Source organism: Oryzias latipes, chromosome 14 (assembly GCF_053564925.1).
Source record: "Oryzias latipes strain Hd-rR chromosome 14, Olatipes_Hd-rR_3.1".
Classification (NCBI taxonomy): Eukaryota; Metazoa; Chordata; class Actinopteri; order Beloniformes; family Adrianichthyidae; genus Oryzias; species Oryzias latipes.
In genome coordinates, this window is record NC_136250.1 from 31,663,791 (window position 1) to 31,679,975 (window position 16,185).

Consider the following 16,185-nt stretch of genomic DNA (forward strand, 5'->3'; position numbering starts at 1 on the left):
TGGAGCAGGTTTAGTTGAAGGTTAGTTTGTTTTCAGAGAGGTGAAGCAGCATGGCGAGTCCATTTGAAGATGATTTAGTGGATGAAGAAGCTCAGATAATACTTTTTCCACCATGAGAGGGTGATAAGACCACATATGGATGTTGGAAAGAGACACTTTTTACTTTGATGTAACTTAATTATTTGATTCAGTTAAGATAAATCTTTTTTTTTATTAAGTCAGCTTAAAAATAACACGTGGTTATAAGACAGTTATTTTACTTTCATTCTAATTAATTCAATTAAGTACTGTCCCCTGGGTGCCGGTTTCCTGGGCCCGGCGGTGCTCTCTCCGCGCGGGGAGGGGGTTCAATTCAATTTATTTGTATAGCCCAAAATCAAAACAACAGTCGTCTGGATGGGCTTCGAATTAAAACATGAACTCAAAAGGATCACGAATACATAGAGTTCAATAGGAAAATACTAAAATGAACTAACAAACTGACTAAGCTATACTGGCATCCCTGCCCTTAGACCCCCCTTCACGGTAAGGAAAAACTCCTAAAAAACCGGATTCCGCTTGATCCACAGCAGTGAAGCAGTCTAATGTTACAGAGGTTTCTATGGATGCCTCCACTTCTACCACTTCAGCCTGTTCTGGGCTGATAGTAGGAATAACTTGATTTAACTTATGTCTAATATTTGAGATTTTACTGTCGAAAAATGTAAGAAAATCATCAGAGCTGAGAGAAACAGGAACATGTGGTTCTACTGAACTCTGACTGCGAGTTAATTTAGCTATAGTGCTAAAAAGAAATCTAGGATTGTTTCCATTCTCTGATATTAAGGTTGAATAGTACTGGCTTCTAGCTCTACGCAGAGCTTTTTTATAATTTAATAGGCTATGTTTCCAGATATCCAGAGACTGCTCTGAACCGGAGCGGCGCCATTCTCTTTCCAACTTACGGGTTTCTTGTTTAAGAGAACGAGTTTCAGCGTTAAACCACGTTGCTACTCGGTTTTGTCTGACGAACTTAGGTTTCAGGGGGGCAACAACATGGAGTGTACTCCTGAGGGCTTGTAAGGCATCATTAACAAAGTGGTCATTTATACTAGGACTGATACTATGGGAGCTGGTCTCAGAGTATTTTCTCAGAATATCACTAAGTACTGGCTGAACTGTGTGTTTAAACTCAGACACAGAACGGTCAGTTAAGGTTCTTCTAAGCTGTTTCTTATTCACTGGGGCAGAAGGATGTTCCAGTGTAAGCTGGAAGGTAATCAGAAAGTGATCAGAAATGATGAGGTTAAGAGGAAGGACACTCAGCTGGCTGATCTCTATACCATGGGTTAGAACAAGGTCCAGGGTGTGCTTATGACAGTGAGTGGGTTCATTCACACTTTGGGTGAAACCAACATCATCTAATAAAGCTGCAAAAGCCTTTCCTAGGCAGTCACTGGGGTCATCAACATGAATATTAAAATCCCCTATTATAGTTTGATCAGAATCTAAGACAATAGTCGATAGGAAGTCGGAAAACTCAGTTAAAAATTCTGAATATGGGCCGGGGGGGCGATAAATAATTATGAATAAAACAGCTTTTCCAGTCTTCCTGTTTGGGTGATTTATAGACAATATGATGTTTTCAAATGAATTATAATGTCATGCTGAGGCATGAAACCAGAGTGACCCAAACGCTGAAACCCGGAAGGAGACTCAGACCAAGAGGAAGGTTTAGGAGGTTTAATTTGGCAGAATGTGAGTAGTGGCGTTTTTCCCAGGGTGAGGAGAGTCGGCTGGCTGGAGGAGTCTTGCAGGGCGGGTCCAGAAGCAAAGCATGAGAGACCAGAGGATCGCGATCAGGTGAGAACCAGAGCTGGATTTTCCTGAGGCAGAGCGAGAGGAACAATTAGTGACATGGAGCATGACAAAATTCAGGAGCGTGACTAGGCCAGACTAAGCACCATTGGAGGAACAACGAACTGGCGTTGACTGAAGATCCAAGGGATCCTTATGAAGGCTGAGGCAGTAATGAGGTGAGTGAGTACAGCTGGTCGCATCCAAGGCAGAGAAGGCGGGGGAGGGGGAGAGTAACTGACAGGCCACCATGACATATAAGCATTTTTAACTTTAGGGCTGAGAAGTAAGCTAGACTGTGATATTACTGCCAAACCACCTCCTTTCCCTGAAATCCTGGATTTCTGATAGTTAGCATAAGTGGGGGGGGGGGTTGCTTCATTCAATCTAACATAGTCATCCTGATGGAGCCAAGTTTCTGTTAAGGCTAAAAGACTAAGGTTTTTATCAGTAATTAACTCGTTGACTAAGAGGGACTTGGAGGAAATGGATCAGATGTTTAATAAACCGCATTTAATTACATCATAATTCTGCTTGTGAGAACTGCTGTCTGTCACTGTAAGGTTTCTATGACGCGCTCCTTTCATTTGTCTTTCAGCACATAAGCTAAAGCTAGGACCTGCTTGACTTTCCCTGCATGGGTTTTGCACCGGCACTAACCCTAAGGGAGGCTCAGAGGAGCGTTTTCCACTGCTGCTCTGCGCCCGGGTCTCGTCTCTGGATTGTCAGGTTAACAGACTAAGGCTAGCAGAAATGTTTCTAGAAAGAAGAGCGGCACCGTCCCGGGTGGGATGGACGCCGTCTCTCCGCATGAGACCGGGCTTCCCCCAAAACGCGCTCCACTTATCCACAAAACCAACGCCGTTTTCTGGGCACCATCTAGAAAGCCAGCGGTTAAATGATGAAAAGCGGCTGTACATTTCATCATTGACTAAGTTCGGCAGGGGACCAGAGAAAATTACAATGTCGGACATCGTCTTAGCCAGTTTACACACCGAAGTTACGTTTAACTTAACCACCTCTGACTGTCTCCGTCGGGCATCATTACCGCCTGCGTGAATCACGACTCGACGGAACCTGGACTTATTCTGAGCTAACATCCTAAGGTTCCCCTCGATGTCACCAACTCTGGCCCCCGGATAACACCTGACTGTAGCCGCTGGGAGCTCCACGTTTCTAACTTCAGAAGAGCCTATAACCAGAGTTGAGTGTTCAGCGGGTGTGTCGCCGAGGGGGGAGAACCTATTACTAACGTGGAGTCTCGGGTGCTCTAAGTTTTTGCGTTTAGCACTATGTTTCCTCCCAACCGGTACAAACCCCTGACTGTCTCCCGGCTGTTGGGAAGGCGCTGGGGTGCTAGCTAAGTTAGCCCTGGTAGCGCGGCCCGCGATTCGAGTAACGACCTGGCTAGCCGGCTTAGCTTCCACTGTGCGGAGCCGCGCTTCTAACTGCTCCAGCCTGGCCTCCAAGTCTAACACAAGACTACACTTAACACACCTACCGCTATCTTCACTAAAGGAGGCAGGATCATCACTAAACATATGGCACATGGGGCAGGAGAAAGGGGGAAAGGCGGAAGGAGTGGTGGCCATGCTAGGTTCTAAGCTAAGGCTAGCGGTGTTTAGGTAAAGAGAAGTGGTTTATTTAGCAAAATGAGAAAGTGAACAGCAAGTGGTTTAACAGTAGTGTATTCGCTACCAAAAGGTGCTAGATGTGAATATTAACCCAGATAACCCTTAGAGTAAGCAATAGTAGTCAGGCTAATGCCAAACAAGAGGACAGCAGTCAAAGACGACTAGTACTGGGAAAGGCTCACCCGGAAATGACGTCACAGGAGCACAGGAGCATCAACACCTCTTAAACTGACCTCAGACACCACCTGAGCCGGGGGTGTCTGTATCCCTGTGGGGTGGGTTCTGGTCCTTGCCCCTGAGCGCTGGGCTCCGCCAAATTTCCAACTGTGGCCGAGCCTGGTCGGGCCATGTTTACAACACCCCATGTGGGCCCCCCTTTTCCCCGGGGTGCTACCCTCCTGGGCGGGGGCGGCTGGCCCCTGCCTTGCTCCTTCCTGAACCAACCGTGGGCCTGGTGGGTGGCTGCCTGAAGTGCGGAGCGGGTCTCCCTTGGGGGTCCTGGCTCGTACCTGCGGTTGGGGCAGGGGGGTTCCCGGAACTGTTGGGTGGTGATGGGGTGCCCGTCTGGGGCTGTGGGCACCCTTCTTGGGTGGGGCCCTGCGTTGGGCCCTCCCGGCGCGGCGGGGGGGCTGCTCTCCTGGTTGGGCTGGGGCGGCACTCTCTTTCCCCCCGTGCCTCCCTGCTCTCTGGCTCTGGGGGCCTCGCGGCGGTCCTGCTGGCCCTGGCCTGGGTGGCGGATTTGGTCGCCCGGGGGGCGGTTGTTCTCTGCCTGCTGCCATGTGGCGTTGGGGGGTTCCGGCTGCCGCTGCGGCGGGGGTCTTGGTGTGGGGATGGCTGGGCACTCTCCCTCCTTTTCACATTCCACCATCCATTTTAAAAAAAACATAAACACTCACCTGAGCACAGGTGTTAGCTCACCTTTGCACTAATAGTTTGCATGATTGAATGAAATATTTCACACTCTTCTTCTTTCTCTTTCGGCTTTTCCCATCAGGGGTCGCCACAGCGAATCATCCTTTTCCACCTCACTCTATCATGGACATCTTCTACCCTAACATTAGCCAACTTCATGTCCTCTGTTAAGACATCCATGTATCTCCTCTTTGGCCGTCCTCTTGCCCTCCTGCCAGGCAGCTCCATCTCCAACATCCTTCTACCAATATATCCACTATCCCTCCTCTGAACATGTCCAAACCATCTCAGTCTGGCTTCTCTGACTTTGTCGCTAACACAGGCAACATGAGCCGTCCCTCTGATGTACTCGTTCCTTATCCTGTCTAACCTGGTCACTCCTAAGGAGAACCTCAACATCTTCATCTCCGCTACCTCCATCTCAGCCTCTTGTCTCTGTCTCACTGCTACCGTCTCTAACCCATAGAGCAGAGCTGGTCTCACCACTGTCTTGTACACCTTTCCTTTGAGTCTTGCTGACACTCTTCTGTCACACAACACTCCTGACACTTTCCTCCACCCGCTCCAACCTGCCTGCACTCGCCTCTTCACCTCTTTTCCACACTCCCCATCACACTGAACTGTTGACCCCAAGTACTTAAACTCCTGGACCTTCTTCACCTCAGCCCCCTGTAACCTAACGCTTCTACCTTGATCCCTCTCGTTCAGACACATGTATTCTGTCTTACTACGACTGACCTTCATGCCTCTTCTTTCCAGAGCAAACCTCCACCTCTCTAGCTGTAGAATGAAATATTTCACACTAGTTGGTTTAAAGGCATAAGTATGCGTTTTGTGTACATGTTGACATGTGGACATTTGTGCAGCTAGCAGGTCTGTTGATAACATTTTAGTGTGTGTGTGGACAGGCCCCGTCCTTTCTGTACTACATTTGAACCGTACCGTAATGATAAACATCCAGCAACCTGTTGCTTTATGCTGCTTCATGGTCTTACCCCCCCCCCCCCCCCCTCCTATGATCACTCTCCTATCCCCCCCTCTCTAATATCCCTCTCTCTCTCCTTTCCTTTTCCGTCCAGTCCAACACCAAAGATTTTCAAATATGATTGAAAATAAAGTTTGGCCTCAATTCCAAAAGGGGTTTATTCAGACATACCTTTGGTTTGTCTGAAGATTAATAACCCCTCTTGTTAAAGTAAAATATGTCCAACACAAGAGGCCCTCAGCTCTCATCTGTCTGCCCAGCTGTTGGACAGGACAAGTTTTAAAAAAAAAAAAAAAAAAAAATCTATTAAGTAGGTGTAACTTTGGTGCTGTTGTTAGATCGGCACTGCAAGGGATTGTGGGATACCATTCCGTTTCCCTGTCTGGATGGATTTGGGTTTAAGTGTGGGTTTTTGATAAAATGCGTTTAGTTGTTTAGCTGTTTTATTGTGATCATCATTACTGTGAGGTGTAAATGTTGGTTGCCAAGGGGCGGGGCCTGTTCACACACTCTGTTGTTATAAAGATACCTGTTGGCTCTTAAAATGTTCATATACAATGTCAACATGTAGTCAACACAACTACAGTAACACACAATGTGCGCCTGCTGGCCTCACAATGTGCGCCTGCTTGCCTCACAATGTGCGCCTGCTGGCCTCCACACTGGTCCTTCACCACCGGCTCCACACATTTCCACAACATCTGATGACTGGTCGACTCATGAAGACTACCTGAAGCAGTGAGCTTTGAGGGAGGGGCCATGGTGTGAAGGGATACTGGCTGCAGAAGGAGCAGCAGTTTCAGCCACAAATTCTTTTCTGTTTTTCCAGATATTAACACAGAAGACTTTTGATTGAACAAAGGCTTCTTCCAAACAGACAGTCCAACATGTTGTAACGCTTCTCAGATTATGGGACTAGGCGCAATATTCAGAGTTCGTCTCAGGGAGCCCAAGGTGTGTAAATGAAAACACAAGACAGCGATGAAAGTAAAATGCAATCGATTGTATTAACAGAAAATAAGACATTTAAACAATACAAAAAACAAAAGTAACTTGGATATGGGTCTGAGTCCTATTAAGTTGTTTCCAAAAGTCTATTAGTGATGATGATGTAGTTGAGTTTTGCTGCAGCTGAGGAGTTGTTATTGAAGGTGGAAGTATCAGGATCTCAGATTTGGGTAGCTCGCCATCAAGTTGCAGATCAAAGAATACACAAAAAAAAACCTGACCTAGAAAGGGTCAGAAAAAACAGAAATCAAGACTTGAACAAAAGCAAACCAGTCATTTCACTGTGTGTACTGAAATAGATCAGATTAAGCATCATCATTGTAGAAAACAAAAAACAATATTCTTATCAAAAAGAAACAGCTGTTTCATGTTGAATTCAAATTGTGTGTACTAGGGTTGTGCCGATGTGATGTGTGACTGACATCCCGATGGAGAGACACCATTGTGATGCCACGCCCCCGCCACGCTGCAAGTCGACACCATTAGACGCGGTTACACGTGCAAAATATCTTTATAAGGATTATTGGTCGGATTAGAATCCAACCGTGTAGATGGGCCCAGAAAAACTTTCAGATTATAAAAAACGTTCACACTCTCGGTCGGAGTAAATCATTCGCACATGCGCAGTAGTGTTTTTAAAAACCGGAAGAGAAACGTAGTTCCGCCGAGCGGCTACATACATAGACACGTCAGCTTGGTATTATACAAGATGATCTCCTAAACGTGCTTTTATTAATGTTACGGTTATTATGAAGCGCCTGTTCGCTCATCATTTTAATCCGTGTGGTCACTGCTTTTTCTGTTGAAAAACGGAGCCGGAAGCCAGGATTAGCAGTATGCTAACACGTGCCAACAACATTAGCATGAACATAAATCCATGCGTGAAACGCTGCAATCTGCATCTTGGCTGAACGTAAATATGCGGGAATAACATCAGCCTTTATTTAGTCGGGACACGACTGGAAACACAAATGTTTGAACGGTTTCTAAGGACTGAGCGGCCTTTCTGCTTTGAAGCTTACACACTGCGTTAGCTAGCGCTCCGAGCTCTGCCTCGACACACACTTTTACCGGGAGACTCGCTTCTCCTAAATTCCGGTTGCTCGTTCACGTAGAGCTGCGGGACGGATCACAGTCCTAAGTCTCCCACACGTAACAAAGCATCCTTACTTCCCCTAAAACACAAAACTAAGTCCGTCTGCTCTGCTAGAGACACGGTCACTCGCTCCACCGGTCTAATCAAACGCAGGATCGGACCACTTCTTTTCCATTTTGTTCATTTGATTTTTTTTTAAAGTCACTTCCCTTAGTTTAGACTGGATCATCGCGGATGAGTCATTATTTGGGAAATAAAATAAACAAAGTAATAAAGTAAAATAATGAATAATATTTATATAATAACAAAAGATATCCCCCCCGACGATATCGTCCATCCTGATAGTTGACAGCAAACATCCTCAACTGCCAATTTAGGGGACATCGCCCAACCCTAGTGTGTACACAAGTCAAACAATTCAATGTCAAGGTTCAAGGTAAGTGGATAAAAGTTTTAAATCAAAAATGTACACTGAAGTTACAAATTAACTTTATCCCATTATTAATCAAAGAAGAATTATAAACTAATTAAACATTGAAATTTCAAATGTTGCGCAACATGGATTTTCAATCCATCATCTAATTCAAAGACAGTGGCCATTTTGGCATCATGGAAATAAAAGTAACTAAAACAGTTCAAAGTGTTCAATTAACACCAAAGAAAGCGATTTCAACAAAAATGCTTTGGCTTTAATAAAGCTTTTTCTAATTGTTTTCGGTGTCGCAACCGCAAAGACTCACCGATGAGCAGGTCTCTTTGGGGTTAGAGAAATGGAAGCGTTGAGGTTTCCAAATATGATCGTATCAAGACATGTATCAGGCGTCCTGGTGTGGCCACAGCAACAGCTGAGAGCAGGAAGCAGGAAGTAGCAAGCAGGAAGTGCACCCACTGACCTGGAACTTATATACACATTGACCCTTTCACAATAAGGGCGGGGCCAGGTGTCCCCACTTAGTCTGATGGCTAGGGGTTACACTGTACAGATGATGATTTCATGAATACATTTAGTCAACATTTGTAAGGATCAATACATTTACTGAGTCACTGAGAAAACATAAAGTTGGCGCCTTAGACTGAACACAGACGTCTACATGTAAATGTAAGTAATACATTTTGGTTGTAGCGTGACTTTTCTAAGTTAGAAAACTGATGTTATGTATTTCTGAGCGCTGGCAGCTGTGCGTTAACATAGATGACCAGCGACTATTGATGATGTCATCAAGTGGGAGTAAAATCTTTGAAAATCCTTTTTTTTTAATAACTCTCCGTTTGGAGGGCTTAATGTTGGGGGATTAGCACACCTTTAACACGTCTCCGGTTCACCTGAGTCATTTTTGATGTGGATGTTACCTGCCAGCAGTTGAGCTGATGCCGTCACAGGTGTGACTCAGGTAAACTCCTTTACTGGTCTTTCGAGCATCTCTAGTAGGCTGGTTTATTGGAACAACATGATTCAATGCCAAGTGCTCAACAAAGAAAAGAAGTAAAAAAACAGAAACACAAATTAAAACCAAAACAGTTAAATCCATCCAGCCATCTTCTATTCAATTCAATTTTATTTGGCCATGTGCTTCTGCACCATCTGTCTCCACACAGCCTATCCCAGCTACCTGAAATGTTCATCAGCAGGTCCAAACGGTCCCAAAATCCATTTCTTTAAATATGGTGACGATAAATGCATATTTTCAATTCATAAACTTCCCTAAGTCCTCCACCAACACACCTGTCAATCACTGCTGGGATAAAACACGGGGACTTCAGTGAATCCAGGGTTCCACCACATGAAGGTTCCATGATGGCAAGATTGATCTTTTCTCCTTTTTTATTTCCTTTACTTTGCTTCTGACGTTGAGTAGGAGGTAGGGTCAACTCCACAGCTGCAGGGGGCAGTATAGAGAGCGTGGGTCCTGCCCTAGCAGGTGGGTGGAGGTAGAAAGAAGTCTTAAGTTAGCTGACAGCGTGCAGTCATGGCGAGCTCCTGAAGTCAAGCATTTCAATGCTGGATGACGGTTTGTTTCATTTAATTCTGATATTTGAGGAAACGGTATTCAGCAAGTAAAAGAGCTAAACGGCACAATATTTGCAAAAGTTTCAAATAACAGTATTATCTTAACATAGATTTTGATATCTATTAATCCTGTTCCGTTTACTTTGTGGTTATCAAGCTCTCACCTGTTCTTGGTGGGAAGTAAAAGTCCTCCGATGTCTCCTGAACCTGGTCGAGTTAGGCCGACAATGAATGTTCGCTCACTGTGGAGTTCATTAAAGACAAACTGAGGGTGTTTCTCCGTCTAACCCCGAGAGGCTGAGAAACTTTCAGTTTGCTGCTTCAGCAGTTTATTCACCGCCGGAGAGATCAGCTAACAGCAGCTAATCAATAAGAAGAGGTGATGAAGAGGAGGATACATGAAGGAAGAACTCAGTCCAGTTTGGCCAGACTTCCAGGCTCCAGCAGGACTCCAGAGCTGTGAATACTTCATAACCAGAATGTAAACACAGCTTTCAGATCTAAGGACTGCAGGAGAAATTCCAACCATACCTTTGCATCCAGTCATTCGTGTGGCTGCGCAGCCGCTGCAGGCGTGTCTGCTGTGGGTAACGGTTTAATGTCCGCACAGTTGTTCACCGATCTGACATCAAACCTCAGCTTTTGTTCAGTTGCAGCAGGAGCAGAAGTGAATCACTGAAGGCTACTGGGATGTTCAAGTTGCCTGGCAACAGCTGAGCAGCTGATGTGACCTTCAGGTAGGACAGGTGACCTCTGATGGACAACATCCCCCTCCAGTACATGCAGACCTGCAGGAAGGGTGATCCCTAGTCTTCCTGCTCCGAGGTGGTTTCTGTGAGGAAGAAGTTCTGCTGATGAAGAGCCACAAGATGTGGGAAGATGTGGAGATGTTATTGTTGAATCTGAAAGTGGTTCTGCTATTTGAACCTTAGCCCAGTGCTTCCACACACCTTTCAATCTCTGAGTCATGTCACCAAGGAGATACTTTCTTCTGAATACTTACCAGCTGCAGCTTATAGTGCCACTGATGGGTTCATGAGTGAACTCCAAAGACTTTCAAAAATAGCTGCCAAGTGTTCTCCCTACCATGACAAAGGTGGATAAAGGTGGAAAGATTTCATGTAATCCATGGACACCAGTGAAGATCACAAATCATTGAAGAAAAAAGGTTCAGAGCACTGTCTAGTGGGTCTAGATTAGAGGTAAGATCTTAAGACCGAGCCCGAGTCAGAACCCGACCCGACCTGGCACTAAATGACAATCATTACGTTCGGGTCGGGTCGGGCCGGTCTTCTCTCTCGCTGACTTTTTTAATAAATATATTTTAATGGCTGCAAAGAAGCTCCTTATGCGGGCAGTTGTCAAACAGCCCCCTCTATCCCCCCAGTCACCAGCCCACCGTTGATTGACAGACACTGTGGTCCACCAACTGGCAGAAAGAGGGGGGCGCCGGCCACCCGCAGCTCTGCGCACTTGTCGTGAATGTAATGTAGCCGGTTCCTCCACAAGAGCGAAGACAATAGAAAGTTTCAAGCCCTTTTATTTTTATATTGCCATACAAAAGCAGCGGCACTGCAACCAAAAGATGATGACATACAATAATGTGATATACACAAATATATTTAAAGAAACAGGTGAAACATTAAACACAATAAATATATGAATGTGAAAACAAACACATACCATAAACAGCAACCCCACGACACACCGCAAAACCGGAAACGGCCAAGTGTTACATCCCACACACACACCTGTTCTCCTTATATACTGTATCACGCCCCCGAACCAAATCCCCATTGGTCACAATTATGCCCCCCCAAGAAAAGATCAGTGCCCCACTGATTTGCCATCAGATGGTAACACCGACCTGGGCAAACGAAAAGGGTTAAAGTTTTTTATTGGGCGCCGCTCGAGTGGCAGCCTGTTGCGGCAGCTCCCGGTTACGCTGTAACCTTTTAGCTATTCATCTATTCTTATCTATTCTTTATCTATTTTTCCGAGTGTACGATTGTGTTTTGCACCATGAAGACCAAACTCATAGAGTTTGCTCTGTTCCTTTTTATTTTTTCCACACTTTTCGATCTCACGTCTGGGAACTCCGCTCGTAACCACGGTGACGGTCAATTCAATTCAATTCAATTTTATTTGTATAGCCCAAAATCACAACAACAGTCGTCTCGATGGGCTTCGAAGTGAAACATGAACTCAAAAGGATCACGAATACAAAGAGTTCAATAGAAAAATACTAAAATGAACTAACAAACTGACTAAGCTATACTGGCATCCCTGCCCTTAGACCCCCCTTCGCGGTAAGGAAAAACTCCCAAAATTGTTTACACCAGAGATCAGCTGTTAGCATTCTGCGACACGCCGATGCTACATCGAGAAAGGCCTGATGTTCCTCGAGAGTTAAGACGGAGAAGACGGGGAACACGAGCTGGAGCTCTGTGTCGGGCTAAAAGGAGACGGTACCGACCCACCGTGCCGTCCATCGTCATGGGGGATTGCTCCCTAACAAGATGGATGAGCTAACCGCTCTTACCCGGCATCAGAGGGAATTCCGGCGAGCTAGCATCATGGTGTTTACGGAGACTTGGCTAACAACGCTAACACCGGACTCGGTGGTGACTGTGGACGGATTTCAGCTGATGCGAGCAGACAGGACAAAGGAGAGCGGTAAGAGAAAGGGAGGAGGACTGGCAGTATTTGTGAACAACAGATGGTGTAAATCCACTCACATCACTGTTAAGGAGCAGATCTGCAGCAAGGACATTGAACTGCTAGCCATTAGCATGAGGCCATTCTACCTGCTGAGGGAGTTTTCACATGTCATTGTGATTGCTACGTACATCCCCCCCTCTGCTAATGGCGATGAAGCGTGTGATGTCCTGCACTCTGTGGTGAATAGACTTCTAACCCAGAGTCCTAATGCCCTTCTCCTCATCTCTGGAGATTTCAACCATGCCCCTCCATCATCCACACTACCAACACTCACCCAATACGTCTCATGTCCCACCAGAGACAACAGAACATTGGACTTACTGTATGCCAACTCCAAGGAGGCATACACTTCAACTGCTCTGCACCCCCTGGGAAGATCTGACCACAACCTGGTTCATCTCCTGCCTGTGTACAAACCCTGTGTATGCAGGCAACCAGCTGTCTACCGCACTGTGAGGACATGGACTGATGAGACTGATGAGGCTCTGAAGGACTGTTTTGAAACTACAGTGTGGGAGGAACTGTGTGGTCCACATGGGGAGGACATTGACTGTCTAACAGATTGTATAACGGACTACATCAACTTCTGCGTGGAGAACACCGTACCCACCAGGAAAGTACGCTGCTTCTCCAACAATAAACCATGGATTACTCCTGAGATAAAGGCTCTCCTGAAGGAGAAGAAGAGGGCCTTTAAATCAGGCAACAAAGAGGAGCTGAGGGCTGTTCAGAAGGAGCTGAGACGCAACATCAGACAGGGAAAAACGAGCTACAAGAGGAAGTTGGAGGAGAAGCTGCAGCAAAACAACGTCAGCGGGGTGTGGCGAGGCCTGAGGACTATCACTGGATACAATGAGCCCGGCACTCAGGCTGAGGGGGACCAGACGTGGGTCAACGACCTGAATCTGTTTTTCAATAGATTCGACCAGTTGCCCACCCTGTCTCCATCCCTTCTGCATTCAACGACCCCTACCCCTTTTGTGCCTCATCCTGACACCTCTGACGACTCAGCCCGCAGCCCCCTCCCCTCACCAACCCCCACACTGCCACTCACAAAAGCCCAGGTGAGAAAGCAGCTCAGCAGAACACAGGCTAGGAAAGCGTCGGGCCCAGATGGCATCAGCCCCAGGCTCCTCAGGACGTGTACAGATGAACTATGCAGCGTTATGCTGTACATGTTCAGTCTGAGCCTGAAGCTGGGGAAGGTGCCACAGCTGTGGAAGACATCCTGCGTGGTCCCGGTTCCAAAGACATCCCGGCCGACTGACTTCAAGGACTACAGACCGGTGGCGCTGACCTCTCATCTGATGAAGACGATGGAGAGGCTGGTGCTCACACATCTTCGTCCCATGGTCAGCCAGTCGATGGACCCGCTGCAGTTCGCCTACCAGCCCGGTACCGGAGTTGAGGATGCTGTCATCTTCCTCCTGGACAGAGCTCTGTCACACCTGGACCAGACTGGGAGCTCTGTGAGAGTCATGTTTTTCGACTTCTCCAGCGCTTTCAACACCATTCAACAGCTGCTGCTGAGGGACAAGTTGGTGCACATGGGCGTGGACCAGCATCTGTCTGCATGGATGCTGGACTACCTCTCAAACTGACTGCAGTATGTAAGGTCTCGCCACTGTGAGTCAGATATGATCGTCTGTAACACAGGAGCACCGCAGGGAACAGTTCTGGCTCCGCAGACTTCATGTCCAGCTCAGCATCTGGTCATCTGCAGAAGTTCTCGGATGACTCTGCCGTTGTCGGACTAATCATGGATGACGATGACAGAGAGTATAGAGAACTGATTCAGAACTTTGTGGACTGTTGCCAGTGGAACTACCTCCAGATTAATGCAGGGAAAACCAAGGAGCTGGTGGTAGACTTTCGCAGGCACACTCACTCTACAATAGCACCGGTGAACATCCAAGGAAGGGACATAGAGAGAGTGGATTCATACAAGTACTTGGGTGTTCACCTCAACAATAAACTGGACTGGTCACACAATACAGAAGCACTGTACAAAAAAGGACAGAGCAGACTTTATCTGCAGAGGAGACTGAGGTCTTTTGGAGTGCAGGGATCAAGACTTTTTATGACTCTGTAGTGGCATCAGCCATCTTTTATGGATTGGTCTGCTGGTGTAGCAGCATCTTGGCTGCAGAAAGGAAGCGGCTGGAGAAGCTTGTGAAGAAGGCCAGCTCCGTTCTGGGGCTGCCTTTGGACTCAATGCAGGAGGTGGGAGAGAGGAGGATGGTAGCTAAGCTATCATCCATGATGGAGAACGACGCCCACCCCATGTATGAGTCCGTGTCCTCTCTGTGCAGCTCCTTCAGCGTCAGACTGATACATCCTAAGTGTCTGAAGGAGCGACACCGCAGGTTGTTTCTACCTGCTGCCGTTAGACTGTACAACCTTAACTGCTCCCAGTGAACCACGTTAACCAAAATCATCGGCTCTGTCATATTTCTTTTATCCTGTGCAATAACCGATATATGGTCATCCTGTGCAATTTTTTTTTTGGAAATGTATGTGTATATTGTGTATATATGTGAGTATATTGACTCCATAGTTTGTTTCTTTTATATATTGCTCTCTCTCTGCCCTGTACTGCTGCCGCAAAAAGGAAATTTCTCCATCGTGGGACGAATAAAGGAATATCTTATCTTATCTTATCTTATCTTAGAGTGTAACCCTGCAGTGGAACAAGTCGTCCGGCGAGGCCCAACAGGCCCAGACACTATGAGTGCCAACTGTGTGTCATCTGCTCCCCCTTCAACCCCACATGCTGAGGGAAGCACTGTGGGAACTGGCACACAAGTTGCGGAAGTGTCAAGAGAAGTAGCTGAAGCCTCACCCCCACCCCTACAAGAACCAGGCCCCTGAACCTCAAGACTGGACCCAGTGATAGGCACAAGGACACCAATCACTGAGTCATCAGCCTCCCCATTGGCATCTAACTCACCATCCATCTCTGCCACCGGGGGCACTCTCACAGCCCCACTCTGTACAGTGGGACCACACAGCCGTAGCTCATTACGGTGTACGTTGCGGATTTGCCCAGAGGAGTCAACAGGCGCAACCGAGTACACAGGCGAATCCCCACCCAGACGCTCCAACACTTTATGGGGAACAGGAAGCCACACATCCTGAATTTTATGCCTTCCGGGAAACCGCCTGTTTCTTACGTACACCAGTTAGCCCGGCAGCAGGGATGCATCACCCCCTACATGGCCTGCATAAGCGCGACAAGCTTCGGCCGCTTGGTCCAGATTCTGGCCCGCCTGCTGATAAGCCCAACGCAGTCGCTCCTGATTTTCCACCACCCAAGCATGCTCGTCACCCTCAAAGTTTTCCCTATCCTGACCCAGCCAAATATTGAAAGGCCTAATGGGGGCCCTCCCAAACATCAGGAAATATGGTGAGTAACCTGTGCTATGGTGTTCGGTGGTGTTATACACATACACCAGCTCAGGAAGGTATTCAACCCATCGTCTCTTCTGATGTGGATGCAGTGTTCTCAACAGGTCATGTAGGGTCCTGTTAAAGCGCTCACACTGGCCCGTTTCCCTGAGCATGATAGGGGGTCGTTCGACTTTTCCTGATCCCGTATACTTTACATAAACCCTGCACCACATCTGCTTCGAAACACCTACCCTGGTCAGAGTGTATCCTAGAGGGGACACCATAGGGCTGGATCCAGTGCTTTACCAGGGCCTTAACAACAGTTACTGCACGCTGATCATGGGTTGGTACTGCAACAGTAAACTTGGAGAAGACATCAGTCATGATTAGGACATTCTCACGCCGGTCTGATGAGGGCTCCAACACTGTGAAGTCCATAGCCACAACCTCCAATGGCCTGTAAGCCAGCAAATGTCCTTGAGGTGCAACTACCTGCGGGTGAGGGTTCTTAGAAACAATGCACCGCTCACAAGTCTTGCAAAAAGCCTTCACGTCTCTGTATATCCCAGGCCAGTAAGCCCGACAACGGACCAGC